The following is a 16,431-nucleotide window of genomic DNA, read 5'->3' as shown; positions in this document are numbered from 1 at the left end:
ATTCAGTGGCTTTAGCCTAATCACAGTTATACAACTATCACCACAATCCATTTTAAAATATTTTCATAATTCCATAAGGAACTCCACCTCTTAGCCATCACCCCTTAATTCCTCATTTCATCCCAACCCCTGGGCAACCACTTATCCACTTTCTATCTCTGTTGATTTGTCTTTTCTGCATATTTCATATAAATGGAATCATTCAATGTATGGTCCTTTGTGACCAGCTTCTTTCACTTAACAGAGTTTTAAAGGTTCATTCTTATTGTAGCATGTATCCGTATTTCATTTCTTTTTTTTTTTGCTGAGTAATATTCCATTATATGAATGTACCATATTTTATCTCTCTGTTCCTCAGTTGATGAATGTTTAGGTTGTTTCCACTTTACGGCTATTATGAATAATGCTGCTATGAATGTTCGTGTCCAAGTTTTTATGTGGACTTATGTTTTTATTTCCCTTGGGTTTATTATATCTTGGTGACAAATCTCTGGGTCATTTGGTAACTCTACGTTTAGCCTTTAGAAATTGCCAGACTGTTTTCCATAGTGGCTGCAGCATTTTACATTCTTACCCAGCAGTATATGAGGGTTCCAGTTTTTCTGCTTACTCACCAACACTTGCTATTATCTGTTGCTATCTCAGAATTTTGAATGAAATTGAGAAGATTAAAGTATACTACAAAACTGAGCATAAAAGAAACTAGGATATCATTAAAAAAGGCAACTTTGTGTAGTTAGTGGGCATAAAAGATGTTGCCAGTGTTAAAGATACAGATTAATATTTTGCTGAAGTTGAGGGTACATAAGCTATGTTCAACTATAATTCTGAAGCTCCATATACTATAGATTTTCTTAGTCGGAAAAACCTTTCCTGTTAGTGGAGAGTTTACAGTCTGTATGATTTGAATTTCAAGAATGTTCCGCTTACACAACAGCAGGTGAAGAGCCCGAGGTGCTTAACCCTAGGAATGAACATGCATTGTTAAGGTGTATTAATAATTAGTATCAGTAACCAGGACAACCACAACCATGAACGTCTGCTAGTGTTTCCCAAGTGCCGGGTATGGTGTTTTGTTTCACTGATTTCATGGTTTCACATTATTATTTCATAGTTCTACCTTAGCAAGTGGCTCTCTCGTTGTTGTTCCTGTTCTATAGATGAGGGAGTTAAGGCTTGGGAAGTGAGGTGACTTGTCTCTGGTCATGTAGTGAGTGGATGGTGGCGAAGATCGTGAACCCAGGCTATCTGACTCTGGAGCTCAGTTCATGCCGCCATGCTAGAGATGGGGGAAGGGGACGTGGGGTGGTAGTAGGCTAGCGGAAGATCCTGATAAGGCACCAGGAATTGTGTAAGGACTGACCATGGCTCTACATGAGGGAAGACTGTCCAGGTGTGATTTCCGACAGTTCTGATGGTCACCCCTGAACCTCTGTCCATCCTGTCAACTAAAGCAGGTTGGAGGCCCCAGGGGAGGGGAGAGATGTACATTCTAGTCCCTAAACTGCCCTACCACCAGCCTTGGCTGTGCTACCTTGAGCCTGGGTTTATCCACTGTGAGGTTGGCTCCTCTTAATATCTGACCTACTGTGACAGTGCTGTCATGGGCATGATACAGGTCATGGATACAGAAACTTCAGAAATTCTACAGTCAGACGTCAAGATCTATTCCTTGGGTTGTAATAAGTGGACTTCTCAGAGAATTTCTTTTAATACCATATTTGGCCCAGTGTACTCTGTGTTTATAAGGACTGATTTTGATTTGGGGAGCAGCTGAGTTCCATGCACCTTTGCAGTCTTATAGTCGGCGTGGGTTCAAGTTCCCTCAGAATATTCGGATTTGCTAGTTTATGGTACTAGATAATGTCTTGAGGAATGTGCTTTTTCCCCCTCCATGTTTTTTTCTTTCCAGCTCATTAAAGTTCAGTTATAAACATTGATATCGTACATATACTTAATTTCTTAACTGTGGAAGTAGTTGTGCACCATCATTTTAATGCTGACACATTTTTTAATTTATGGGCATTCATCCTAAGAGTGTTTTTGTTAAGAAAGCGGTTCCCTCCTAAGGCAGGAGACTGGACCATGCGTTCATCCCAGAAGCAGTTGTTGACGCTCTGCTGTTGGCCGGGTTCCAGGTGCTGAGGGCCCTGCGTTGTCCCACTGGGCGAGGGCGCTCTCGTGCAGCTGCGTTCCCCCGTGGTGGGTGGCAGGGGACACAGACGCACAAAATGCATGCATCACTTAATTGATGGTACATGCTTTGCAGAGCGTGAAAGGAGAGCAACGTGGGGACGGGGAGCAGGAAAGGCCTGCTGAGGAGGTGACACTGACCCTGAAACCTGAATGGGGAGGAGGAGGTGGCCATCGGAAATGCTGGCCGGAGCATCCAGGTGGAGCCACTGCAAAAGCCCTGAAGGCTGGCCTCAGCCCTGGGAGTGTGTAAAGCTAGAAGGAGGAGAGGTCTGCCAGCGCAGCCTTTAGAGGTCGGGCCAGCAAGTGAGCTCGCGAAGGAGGTGCCATAGAGGTGGGAGAAAACCAGGACAGTTTAGTGTTAGGAGGTGGAGAGAAGAGCTCAAGGAGGGTGTGAATGTTCCGGAGGTCAAGGGAGCTGAGAACCTGGAGGGAACCTGGGGTTTGGCTGTAGACTTTTAAAAGGTGCAGCCTTGCGGCGGGGCAGGGTGGTGTGTTGGCAAGGGTGGAAACCCAACTGGGGAGGGAATGTGGGGCGAGGAAGTGGAGGTGGACCAGACAGCTCTTTATTGTGTGTGAGAACAGCAGAGGGAAGTAGGTGAGCAGGGAGATGGGCCCAAGGGAAAGGTTTTTTTTACTGTAAACATTTTATTGAAATATAACACGTTTAGAAAAGCGCACAGTAAAGATAGGAGATCCTGTGCGCATTTGCTGATGTGAGCGTCCGGTAGGGAGGGAGCGGTGACGCTGCAGGGGGGTGGGTGTGGGGACGCGGGCGCAGCGGAGCAGCCCCTGAGGGGACCGGACAGACAGGCTGCCGAGCAGCCCGGGTGGAGAGCCCTGGGCTTGGGTCAGACTGGGGACGTTTCCTCCACTGCAGTGTATGGGGACGTTTCCTCCACTGCAGTGTATGAAGAAGGAATATTTGATTTCAAAATTGGGAGAATCACATTTTAATAACAACACAATATTTTTAGATACTGCCTATATTCCGAAGCTTTCTCATTGCTTTTCTGCTCCTTGATAAAGCAATGACCTCTTTAGTGATTCTGGGTGTATCTTGATTATACTTTGTCATATCAGCTGTGTCATATGACAGTTTTTTCTTACCAGGGTCCACCATTACTGGTGTCCACAAGTTCTCAGATTTTGATAAACACAGTCACAAGGTCAAAGGGGAAATGTTTTCACAGTCTCATACCCCTGGGATTGCCCTCAGTTTCCTACCAAGGCAGCCAGTTCTGAACGGTCAGACCCAGGAGAGAGGGGATGCTTATTGAAACGTGCCTGGATTTCTGCACCTGCTTTTCCCCTCGGAGCATTTTCTGATTCCCAGGAGGCTGGGAAGCTGGTTGGAAAGGGCTACTAAGAGACAAGAGAAGCAGGTAGTGCTTTAGGCTACTTTGTGGGGCTGGAGAGATAAGACATTCCAGGTGAAGGGCTGCGAAGGCTATCAGAACAGAGGGGCCAGCGTCCCAGAGGCCAGGAGGCAGCCTGAAGCCCGGCTCTGGTTTTCTCCTCAAGCTGTTTGTTGACCTGGCTGTGCTGGCCAGGAGGCTAACAAGTCACGCCAAAAGCAGCTGAACAGCAGAGTGGGATTCTGGTAGTTTCACTTTGCTGGGAAGAAAAATATTGGAATTCCGGGCCCACCAAGGAAGAGGCTCCCTAGGAAACACCTACCTAGAAATTTCCGTTGCCACTCCCGGGAGGTCCAACCTAGGAGCAGACTCTGTCTTACAGGCCTGCAGAAACTGCCGAGCAGCCTGGAGTCAGCTTGGTGGGGTGGAGGGCCCTTCTGCAGCCTGCCGGAGGATGGGCAGAGGCTGGAGGCCGCTGGAGGCAGATCGCCTCTCCCAAAGGTGCCACAAGGCTTCCAGACGCTGGTGGCTTTCTGTTCCTTGATCCACATGCATTTACTTTGTGAACATCCCTCAGGTCGGACACTAATGATCTGTGTGCTTCTCTGTAGGCCTGTGATACACCGCGGTTTGAGGTTTCCACCGGAAATCTTGTAAGAGCAGAATGGAAGACTCCTGATAGAGTCCTCTTTGGAATTGCCTTCGCATTTTACCAGCCAACCAGCGATTCTTTGTAAAAAGGAAAAGGCAAACATCAAGGTCTATCATTCTTTAGAACTCCCACTGAGTGCTGGCTCCTTTTGAATTCTCAAAGATATTAATGTAGAATTGTTAGGCTAAGACCCCCAGCATGTCCTTAGCCTAGGTTTTTCTTTTCTTTGAGTGAATGGTAAGAGTTCTTTTGAATGACTTGATGGGGTTCGAATGCATTGCTGACAAACTATTAAATGGGATGGGAGGATCAATCTTTGTTTTTTTTTTGGTGCATGAAAAGTTCTTATCTGAACTAGGAAAATAAAGCCCGTGTTTCTTCGGTTGGCACAAAGAAAGATTTGCTTGCATGCCTCTTTTGAGGCATGAAGAAAGGAGTGCCACAGCCCTAACTGGAAAAAATAACCTTCTTTCAAAGAAGAGAACCCTTAGTTGATAGTCTCTGAAGCCCTTTGTGTGCACAAGAAAAGTAGGAGGAATCATTGCCTAATGTGGAGATTTCTGTGGGAGAAGTGGAAGGCAAAGGGACACAAATGGAGAGGCAGAGATGGCCTAGGTGACCCTCGCAGACCTGTTTGACACACCTCATTCCCCGCTTGCTGTTGTCATCCTGTGTTTTCTACTCTGTGTTTTTTTTAAAACCTTAGTTCAGCTCTCTTCCGGTTACACAGTGTTGTCCTTGTTTATGGCCAGAAACAAATTAGGAAAAGTTACTTAGGATATACTCTACAATAGTTTTTATTTTAGTTTAATTTAATTTAATTTATTTATTTTTATGTTTTGGCTGCGCCGTGCGGCTTGCGGGATCTTCGTTCCCTGACTAAGGATTGAACCCGGGCCCCGGCAGTGACAGCACCAAGCCCTACCCTCTAGACCGCCAGGGAGGTCCCTCTACAATAGTTTTTAGACTGTAACAGATAGTTCAGTCTCATAATATTAAAAGTGCAGCTTACTCCGACACTTATCTGCCATTGTCCCCTGCTCACGACCCAGTTTCTGAAGGTTTTTTCTGGAGTTTTTTCCCCAGTGGCATAAAATTTTATCTGGAGTTTTTCTGCAGTCTTGTGCATTTCACTATTTTCTTCATTGCCAACATTTATAACAAATGTGAAATGTGAATGGCATCGGTAGAAATACCTGGAGGACCCCATTATGATCACTTCTTCATCCTTTATCTTTACCCTTAGACCTCTCTGCTTATACGGAAGTATTCCAAATCCATAACTGCTTAATTAAGAACCCCTTTTTTATTTGGAACCTAGTCAAAAGTTTATTATTATAATTTTAACAATTTGTTGAAAGCCTTTCTGAAAGCCTTGTTCCCTGATTATTTATTTTCTTAGAAGCTTTAAGTTCCTTAGGTGTACTTCCCTTCACTGGAATTGTGCTTATTTTATTTCCTCGTGGAATTAAAAAATGATATTTTAGTCCTACTACTCCGCCCTCACTTGTAGGTTTCCAGGAGCTCTTTAGCTGGGGTCATAGTAGCCCCTTAAGATGGAATTGGGCTCCGACAAACGGAGGGACCTCAGGCCGACCAGACCCAGGACTGTGGGTGAGTCATCACCCTGTCTGTGGTCACTTCGTCCTTTGTGAATTGTAGGCCGGTCCTGCGCTAGCCCTCCCACTGGCCCCTGGCTGGGGTGAAGCTCAAATGAACAGTGTCTGCCGGGGCGTGGGGCACCTTGCTGGGCAAGGAGAGGGTGTTGCTGATAGTTTTCACTTCTCATTTTCATTTTTTCTCAGTGGAAATACTAATTTGTTGTGAATTTTTAAAATTGAGAAACTATGGGATGGATTCTTTGGGCTTCCCCTTTTCAGCAAGAATGGGGAATTTGTGTTGAAATCTGTATACGTTTGTTATTTGTCCATTGTTACTTCCTCTACCAGTTCCCGTTCACCATTTAGAACCAAGTTCAGCTTTTTTTCCCTTCTGAGTTCCAAAACTGTTTCTTCCAGAAATCAATGAAATGTAAAATCTCAGCTTGCCATTCTAAATGAGTGAACATTGTGGAAGCCTTTTTTTCCACATTTAATTAATTAATTAATTAACTGAAGTATGGTTGATTTACAATGTTGTATTAGTTTCTGGTGTACAGCAAAGTGATTCAATCATGCATATATGTATCTAGTCTTTTTCATATTTTTTCCATTATAGGTTATTATAAGATATTGAATATAGTTCCCTGTGCTATACAGTAGGACCTTGTTGTTTAGCCATTCTCTGTATAATAGTTTACATCTGCTAATCCCAAACTCCCACTCCATCCCTTTCCCACGCCCCTCCCCCTTGGTAACCACAAGTCTGTTCTCTAGTCCATGAGTCTGCTTCTGCTTCGTAGATAAGTTCATTTGTGTCATATTTTAGATTCCACATATAAGTGATATCATATGGTATTTGTCTTTCTCTGTCTGACTTACTTCACTTAGTATGATCATCTCTAGGTCCATCCATGTTGCTGCAAATGGCATTATTTCAGTTCTTTTTTTATGGTTGAGTAATATTCCATTGTCTATATGTACCACATCTTCTTTATCCATTGATCTGTCGATGGGCACTTAGATACAGTAGAAGCCCTTTATTTCCAGTCTGCTTGGTCTGATTTGACAGCTCTCACGTTTACTGTAGCACCTCAGTCGTGCAGTGGTGATCAGCTGTGCAGAGCAGAGCGCTTGTTGTGATTCTGTCCTGTTATGTCTTCTGAGTCATGAGGATACGGGTTTAAACAACTTTGTCGGCTGTCGTGACATTAAATCAGCTGAAGGGGTTGATGAGTGATACTTCTCAGACTGGTGCTGGCGCACGGTGGCACATCCTGTCCTGAGCTTGGCCTTTGAGTACTGTCTTCCCTCGGGCATGCCATGGCCACAGTGCCAGAGCCAGAGCGCTGAGCTGGATGATAGCTTCTGTAAAACGGAAGCTGCCCGAGACGAGTGGTTCCCAGAGTACCCTCCCCCCAAACAGTAGTGTTCTAGAGCTAGACCAAGGTGTTTTTTCATTTAAATAAAAATAAAGGATAGAATTTTCTTTATTTTGAGTTTCTGTCCCATGAAATTTCATTAACTCTTTGTTGCTATTACTGCCAATCGCCTAAGTCAGCACTAGGAGGTGACAAATGAACAAGTAGCAAAAAAAGTTAGTGGAAAACTTGGGAATACCTAGTCTTGCTTAATCTGATAGTTTAAAAAAATTATAAAATGAGCTTGGATGTGATTTTTTTTTTTTTTTTTTTAAAGAGGAGTTAATTTATTTATTTATTTATTTATGGCTGTGTTGGGTCTTCGTTTCTGTGCGAGGGCTTTCTCCAGTTGTGGCGAGCGGGGGCCACTCTTCATCGCGGTGCGCGGGCCTCTCACTGTCGCGGCCTCTCTTGTTGCGGAGCACAGGCTCCAGACGCGCAGGCTCAGCAATTGTGGCTCACGGGCCTAGTTGCTCCGCGGCATGTGGGATCTTCCCAGACCAGGGCTCGAACCCGTGTCCCCTGCATTGGCAGGCGGATTCTCAACCACTGCGCCACCAGGGAAGCCCTTGGATGTGATTTTTATATAGCTCATATAATGGAGCCATTTATGCTGGAATCTTAACACAGGTCAAGTAATCTTAGTTTACGGAACGAGAAGCAGGGTGGAATGGTGGCCACCACGTGGGCCCGGTAGCCACAGGCCTGGGCTTCTGGGCATCACAGCTCTGCCACATGATAGCTCTTACCAGCTCTGTTACCCTGGGCAAATCACTTAATCTCTCTCTTTCTCTGTCCCTCACCTATAAAGTAGAGACAATAATGTACCAGCTTCATGGGTTATTGTGAAGATTAAATGAATCAATACATGTAAAGTACTTAGAACATGCCTGGCACATAGTAAGTGCTATACAAATGTTAGCTAATATTGTTTTGTGACGTAAAAAATATATATGTTAATGTTTCATGGTGCTTGGCAAAGAACACTGTGGTCCTGTCTTGTGAACATATTTGAGAACCATGGGCCTGGAATTTCTCTTCTAGTTCTGCAGTTCTGTTATTCTGTGTCACAGAATTGGATTCCCCATAATCTTTCTTTTCCCTTTTTATGTTAGTGCTTTAATGAACATGTTTGTTTTTTTCCCCCCGCCCCTACATAGAGTGAAATCACTCTTACCAAGTGGAATCTAATCTTAAATATGACTTCAGAAGGTGTCCTTTCTGTTTCTTGACATAAAGGTGTTTTTGTATCGTGTACATTAGTTACGGTTGTTTCCTACTATTACACAGCTAATATCCTTCAGTTCTTTATCCTACAGGTGAGAACACTGAAGTGTAGAGAGAGTAAACCAATTGTCAAAAGCTAAGTGTGGCAGGTCCGTGATTTTAAGCCAGGCTGTCTGAATCCCAGGCCTGCTCTCATATAAGTACGGCAAATCCAAGCTGCGATTCCAGTGGCTGTGTTCCTATTCCAGTGGAACTAACCTAAAGCAAGCTCAAGCAGCATTCCTTTAAATGGAGACGGATTTCTATGTGAGTATTCCTGAAGGATGCTCTTTTTATACTTGGGTCAGCAAAAGTCACCAGATAGCTGTACCTGTTCATTCCAAGAAAGGTGAAAGGTGAAGCAAACAAAAACAAGCAATTGCTTGTACATCAGGCCAGAGAGCCTCTGGGCCCAGCCATTGCCTGTTTGCCCCGGGAGAACCTTCCTGTCTGTGCACACTGCTGCCCTAGGCCTGAGGGGAGGCGGCTGGCCAGCCTCCTGGCCTTGGTGTCTGTTTCCCCGTCCAGCCTTCTCACGTGTCCTGAGGTCTCCCCACTGCTGGCCGCGCTGGGCTGGCTGCTGAGTTTCTGCACTGCGGGGACGGTTGTTGCAGGCTGGGCAGCAGGAGCTCAGGGAGAGAACAAGAAGGAAATCTGCCTCCTCACCCCCTCTCTGCTGGCTGGTCCCCTTCTGTTCTGAGCTCACCCACAGCTCCCTCCCTAGATTGCGAATCCACCTCCTCCACTTTCTTTCTCACAGTTTTTATATTCATTTTGCAAGTCTATCAGCCTCCCTCTAACTTCTTTCTATGGCGTGTGTCGTGTAGGATTTCAGGGAAGGAGTTAGCAGTCTCTGCTGGTTAGTTTGTAATGAGCCAGAAAAGTTGATTTGCAAGTGTACTGTCTAGATTGTGGCACACTTCTTTCCATGTGAAGAATGATGCATCTGGAAGGCACCTCACCAGTGCAGAAACCTCTGTTGCATTCTTAGTGTTTCTGAGGTTCAACAATGTGCCATAGTCCCGGGGAATTTAACAACTATCTATAACAAGGTTTTAAAGTGAAATTGTATTTATAGTTCATCCTGTCATCCCGGGTGCACATCTACCTTTGAAGGTGGATCTGGGCCTCTTCTTCCACCTCTACGTGCAGGTGATGAAACGGGAGCTTCTTGACTCCAAGTCCTGAGTGGTTCTGGAGAATTGGCTTCTTTCAGCCCAAAAGGGCTGGTGATGGTGGGAACCGGGCTGGTGGATGGTGAGGGGATACGGCTCTGGGGTGGGAACTACGAGGAGGGCAGGCGATGTGGAGGCTGGATCACTGGGCCACTCCGTCGTCTGGCTCCAGGCCAGCCTTATTAGTGCAGTGGCTGGAAAGGCAGGCATTTCTCTTTCCTTCTTTCTCCCCCTCACGTTTCCTCACTGTCCTTCTTACCACGCAGGCATCCCCGGTGAGCTGGGATGCTCAACCTTTTATGCTCGATGTTCACAAAGCATGAAAAGAATTGCTACCATTTCTCGAATGTTCGTCATTATGCTACATGATCCCAAATGCTATCATGTTGTCTTGAATCTAAGATGTCGGTGGTAAGAAACAACAATTATTTTATGTATCATTACAAAAGGAAAAAGCCTTGCCAATTCAACTCTGATTCAAGTGCTTTTTGGTACTTAGAATTTTTATTAGATACTTGTTGAAAGAGCTCTTTTAGAGTTATTTAGGCATAGATTTTTATCACATCACTCGTGCATACATAAAAGGGAAAATATAAGTGAAATAAATTGTTTAAGATATTCCTAAAATGTTGTCGCTTTCAGAGGCTGACTCTTCAGAATCACTTTTGGCTCAGGGTCATAGATGTCTCTGTGCCATCAAGAGTGCTGGTGACACAGCATTTCTGAAAAGAGGGCGCACTGCTGTCACCAGGAATCTCCTCCAAACAGCTTGTACCCATTCTGGGAGTTCTGATCGCGGTGTTTTTTTATTCCGCCTGTGGCAGGCCTGTCTTTCCACGTATCTCAGTAATAACATTGCACAAAGCAGCATCATTCACGACGCTGTGTCTTATACCCAAGTCCCATAGGTTTGTTGGGCAAGGTCATTTTTCCAGTGATGGATATTTGCTTCCCTAATCAAATTTGTGCCCAGCTGCTGTTCCCATGGCTTTTAGTTTCAATGCCAAATTACAGTGTCATCCTTCTGCATTTAAAATGGCAGTTACACTCAGGGTGTCTAGTGCTGACAGCACACGTGACTCGGTGGAGCGAGGACAGAACTCATGAAGGGCCGTGAGCAAGGTCACACACGAGCAGGCAGTGCATTCGCAGCCTCCCTGCCACCTGGGTGAGGGCGACTGTGGGACCCCAGTGTGGTAAAATAGACCCCTCATTCAGAAATGTTAACAGGTGGGAAAAAGTGCATTAGAGACTTGATGAAATGCAGACTGTTAAGTCTTAACAACAGCCATGCCGGGCAGATAATTTGGATTTTCCAGCAAGGAGACTGAGAATCAGTCTGTGACTTTACTAACATCACACCTAGTAAGTCCGTGGTAGATTTGGGGGCGTAGAACCCAGATTTGTCTGATGCTAAAGCTCCTACTTTCAATTATATAACACTAGTCATTCATTCATTCGTATATATATATATTATATATGTATATATATAGGACCTAGAACAGTATCTGGCACATTTAATAAATATTTGTTGTTAATAAGTATTTAATAAATATTTGTTGAATAAAATCATTAGAGAGGATAGAAATGCTTCTCCTCCTGGAAGTGAAGTCTCTAACATTTTAGACAGTGGGTGAGAGAAGGAAGGTAGGTGGCCATTTTCTAGACAAGGTCCAGCTTGTGGATCTCGGGTTCTTTCAGGTCAAGAAGAGGAGTGGAGGAAGTCTGTCCCTAGCTCACAGAGCCTGTCAGCACTTGCCTGTTGGACAGCGCTAAGGTAGTTCCTGGAATCATCCTTCCGCCTCGCCTATAAATCAAGATCAACAGGGTTCTATAAATTGTGCAGTTAAAAAAGTAGTAATAAAAAAGGAAATCAAATATGACAAGCCTTGCCATGAAGAAAGTTCAGGTACAGGGCATTGGTTATTTGATAAATTGCTAGGTTTATAAAACTACGAGGACTTCCCTGGGGGCACAGTGGTTAAGAATCCGCCTGCCAATGCAGGGGACACGGGTTCGAGCCCTGGTTCGGGAAGATCCCACATGCCGCGGAGCAACTAAGCCTGTGCACCACAACTACTGAGCCTGCGCTCTAGAGCCCGTGAGCTGCAACTACTGAGCCCGCATGCCACAACTACTGAAACCCGTGTGCCTAGAACTCGTGCTCCGCAACAAGAGAAGCCACCGCAATGAGAAGCCCACGCACCGCAACAAAGAGTAGCCCCCGCACGCCGCAACTAGAGAAAGCCTGTGCCCAGCAACGAAGACCCAATGCAGCCAAAAATAAATAAATAAATTTATAAATAAAATAAAAAAATATGAAATGTTTTGAAAATTCTGAAGCTCTTATAGCTCATCAGTAAAATATGATAGTTGACACATTTGAGCACTACCATGTGCTAGATCTGTGCCTGGGATTTTTACATATATCATGTAACCCTCACTGTAACACCAGTAGGTAATTATCATATCCATTTTACATAGGATAATATCGAGGCTCAGGGAGTTTAAGTGATTTGGCAGAAGGATGTAACTACTGAGCAGCTGAGTCACTGGGGAAGCCCGGATGTTCAACTCCGAGTCTGTGGATTTTCTACTATACTCTGCTGCTTCCCATATAGGCTTAAGGCTAGAAACCACTTAATACTCTCGTTTTACAGGTAAGGAAGCTGATGCTAGAGGATTTTAAAGTGACTTACTTAGTAGCAGAGTCATACCTAAAATTCAGTTTTCTTGAACAATTTATTAAACAATAAATAATTGCAGAATGTCACACTGTTTTGAATAGTTTAGTAGTTACAGAAGCTCAGTAGGTCTTATAAGTATCAATATATCTTAAAGAACAAGAACTGGGTATTCTGTATCACTGCTTTAGATTCCAGACACTTTTTGAATTAAAGAATTTTCACCATCTTTTTTTAATTTAATTTTTTATAATGTATTTTTTTTAAATAAATTTATTTATTTATTTATTTTAGCTGTGTTGGGTCTTCATTTCTGTGCGAGGGCTTTCTCTAGCTGCGGCAAGCGGGGGTCACTCTTCATCGCAGTGTGCGGGCCTCTCTTGTTGCGGAGCACAGGCTCCAGACGCGCAGGCTCAGTAGTTGTGGCTCACGGGCCCAGTTGCTCCGCGGCATGTGGGATTTTCCCAGACCAGGGCTCGAACCCGTGTCTCCTGCATTGGCAGGCAGATTCTCAACCACTGCGCCACCAGGGAAGCCCTATAATGTATTTTTAAAATAAATTTATTTATTTATTTAGTTTTTGGCTGCGTTGGGTCTTTGTTGCTGTGTGTGGGCTTCAGTAGTTGCGGCACGTGGGCTCCAGAGTGCAGGCTTAGCAGTTGTGGTGCATGGGTTTAGTTGCTCCACGGCATGTGGGATCTTCCTGGACCAGGGCTCGAACCGGTGTCCCCTGCATTGGCAGGTGGATTCTTAGCCACTGGACCACCAGGGAAGTCCAAGAGTTTTTACCATCTTGGGCTTCTTTATGTGCTAACAGTATTCTAAATTTATTGGGAGCTGACACTGTGGGCAGTATTTCACATCCATGTTGCTAAATTTTACTAGCAGGCTTTCCTATGTGTCGATGAACTGTTCTGTTATTTTGCTCCCATCTGCCAAGTAGTTATTTTCTTTTTTTCTCCCCCTTTATCCTTGCCTTCTGCAGTCTCTGGTATTTTATGTCATGTAATGTGTACTTCCTTATTTTGGTAAGATTAGGATAAAGGTATTTCAGTCTAGAGTAAATATCCTGTCCCTTCCCATCTCTTCTTTCTTGTTCCTGTTCATCCTTGAAGATTCACCTTCTCTGAGAAGTCATCCCTGGACACCCCCATTGGGATCAGGTGTCTTCTTCTCTCTTCCGCCTGCGACCGATCTGTACAAATGATCAAGGACGAGCCACACGACAGATCTAGAGTTACTCATATTCCTTGACCTGAAGGAACTTCGAGTTGAGATGGGGAGGCAGACATTTAGACAGAAAAATGCAATATGATCGAACCTTTTTTTAAAATCTAATACGTGAGTGTTTATCATGGAGCAGGCATTGTGCTAAGCATTTTATGTGCATTATTTCATGTTCTGTCAATAACCTTATGATCCCGATTTTACAGAGAAGGAGAGGGATTTAGAGACTGTCCTTGCTTTGCCTGAAGTCAGTTAAGTCACAGAATTGCTACCGAAATCCGGGTCCAGAGCCCAAGCTCGTAGCCACTCTGCCTCTTCTACTGACTTCTGCCTCTGCACAGATGTGTCCCCTGGGCCCTCGCACGCTAGGCACAGGGAGAGGACAGCCCCAGCACTGGAGTTCAGAAACTAACAGTTACTCTACAGTCATACAGCCACTGTAACTGACTCCAGATTATCCCTCAAAAGACTTCAAAAGAATTCAAGATATAGCACATTGTATGTCCAAATGCATTCATCACAAAAGATTAAAAATAACCTGTTTATCAACACAAGATTAAATACATTATGATATATTCATATAATGAAATGATGCAGCTGTAATAAAGAATGAGGAAATGCTATATGGATATGGAACAATGTAAAGGGTATGATATTATATGGAATAAATAAGGTTTAAAAGAGATGCTGCTTTGTATAGAATCAATAGCATGCTGCCGTGTGTGGCTGCAAGAGGCGTGGAGTGTTTGAATTTTGCTTGTATATGCATAAAGTATCTTTGGAAGAATAGATAACAAATTGATGGTATGGGTTGATTCTGAAGAATGGATAAGGGATTCCAGGTAGAGAGAAATAATAAGCACCTTTCTAGAAATGAAAACAAATAAGAAAGGCACTCTGGGCTGGTGTGTTTCCAGAGCGTGAGGGGTGAGCCTGCCTGGATCCTCGCTGCGTCCCCGTGTGCACTTGAGTGATTGTGCAATTGACAAACTAAGCTGAAAAAAAAAAAATCTCAAATTCCTGTATGGGAAAAGCACAACATCTCTTCTGTGGTATTAATTCCTGTTGAAAATACATGTCCTGAATCTAACCACGAAGAGACATCAGACAAACTCACATTGAGGGACCTTCTGAAAAACAAATGGCCTCTGCATTTCCAAAATGTCAAGGTCGTGGAGAGCTAGGAGAGACTGGGGACTGTTCCCGATCCGAGGGGACAGACGGGACGTGTCCGCGGGACGCACCGTGTGCGATGCCAGATTGGATCCTTGGCCAGAAAAAGAGGGGTTTCCTTCTCTGCAAAGGACGGTAATCAGACAATTGGCAGAAGTTGAATGTGGTCTGTAAATTAGGTAATAGTACAGTTTTCATGTTAACGTCCTGATTGTGATAGTACTGTGGTTATGTGAGAAAATGTCCTGTTTTTAGGAAACAGGCACTTAAGAATTTAGTAGTAAAGGGGCTTTGTGTCTGCAACTTACTCTCAAATAGTTCAAGTTAAAAAGACAAAAGAGAGAGAGGGGAGAGAGAAGGAGAGAGAATAATAAAGTAAGCATGGTAAAATGTTACTGTTTGGGGAACCTGAGTGAAGAAGTACAGGAATTCTTTGTACTATTTATGCTGCTTTTCTGTCTGAAATTATTAAAAAATAAAAAAATTTTAAAAAGCACTTCTGATGTGGAACATTTTATGATTTTGTAATACTGAGCCTTTTATGTCCTTTTGTACAATTTTGTGATTTTCTTCCTATAGATCTTTATATTGTTGGTGACATTTATTCCTAGGTTTCTTAATATTTTTGTTCCTTTTTAAAAAAATATAAGTTTTGTTGAGGCATAATTCACATACTGTGCAACTCACCCTGACCATCTTTTTATGTATGCTTAAACAGTACCATTATATAGGAAGGCATGCTTTTTTTTTTTAAAGACAGCTTTATGGGGTATAATTTACACATGGTGAAATGCACATATTTTAATTGAATAGGTTGATGACTTTTGACACATGAATTCCCCATGTAACCACCCCCCAGTCTAGATGCAGGATAGAGAACATTTCTATTTCTCCAGAGTGTGCTCCCAGCCCCTTTGCTTATACAGTCACCTGTTGGCGACACAGGCATCTTTTCCAGGACCCTCCGGTGTGTGCAGGGCGAGTGTGTGTGTGGTGGGGTGCCTTCGGTCGGGGGTGAGGATGGTAGCGTTGCCGCCGAGCAGTCTCCCAGGCTGTTTGGACGTGGCTTTTCTGTATCCCAGACTTAGGCCCTGACATTGGGTGTTCCAGTTTCTTTTCTTTCTTCTATGGGCCTTATTCTGGTTCAGAGGTTGGAGCATGTGTAGCCTAAGAATGTTTCTCAGCTTATTTCCATTAACAATGGAGAAAATTCTGGCTGGGTTCTGGTCTTCTTTTTTTTTTTTTAAAGAGATGTGCAATTTATTCATTTTTATTTATTTTTTAAATTTTTTGGCCACACCCCGAAGCATCTGGGATCTTAGTTCCCTGACCAGGGATCGAACCCACGCCCCCTGCATTGAAAGGCAGAGTCTTAACCACGGGACCACCAGCGCAGTCCCTGGGCAGTGGTCTTTCTTACCTTTAGTTGAATGGTGTTCTGAGCAGTTTGGCCTTTCCTGTCTATTCTGCTACTTAATGGGCTGGTGGGAGGAGGTGTATCAGGCCTGGCTGCCCTGTTAAACAGCAGATCTCATGTGACCTTTAAAATGTCAGTGTTTTATCATCATCAGAAGGGAAGATTGATTAAAGCATCTATTTTGGAAAATAGTAATGTTTCGAGATGTAGATTGTGTGCACATTGATGTTTAGTTGATGTTTGATTTGCTCACTCATCACCCCTGTA

General features: G+C 43.9%; 1 protein-coding gene across 1 annotated transcript in view; it reads left to right on the top strand.

The window, feature by feature from the left end:
* PRDM10 (PR/SET domain 10) overlaps positions 1–16,431 on the top strand; it is a 105,166-nt gene that overhangs the window by 30,304 nt on the left and 58,431 nt on the right. The window lies entirely within an intron of this gene.

The sequence above is a fragment of the Balaenoptera borealis genome (genome assembly GCF_965194805.1).
Source record: "Balaenoptera borealis genome assembly, chromosome: 11".
NCBI classification, from domain to species: Eukaryota; Metazoa; Chordata; class Mammalia; order Artiodactyla; family Balaenopteridae; genus Balaenoptera; species Balaenoptera borealis.
The sequence above is the reverse complement of the archived record's forward strand: the minus strand, read 5'-3'. Positions and strand labels throughout refer to the sequence as shown.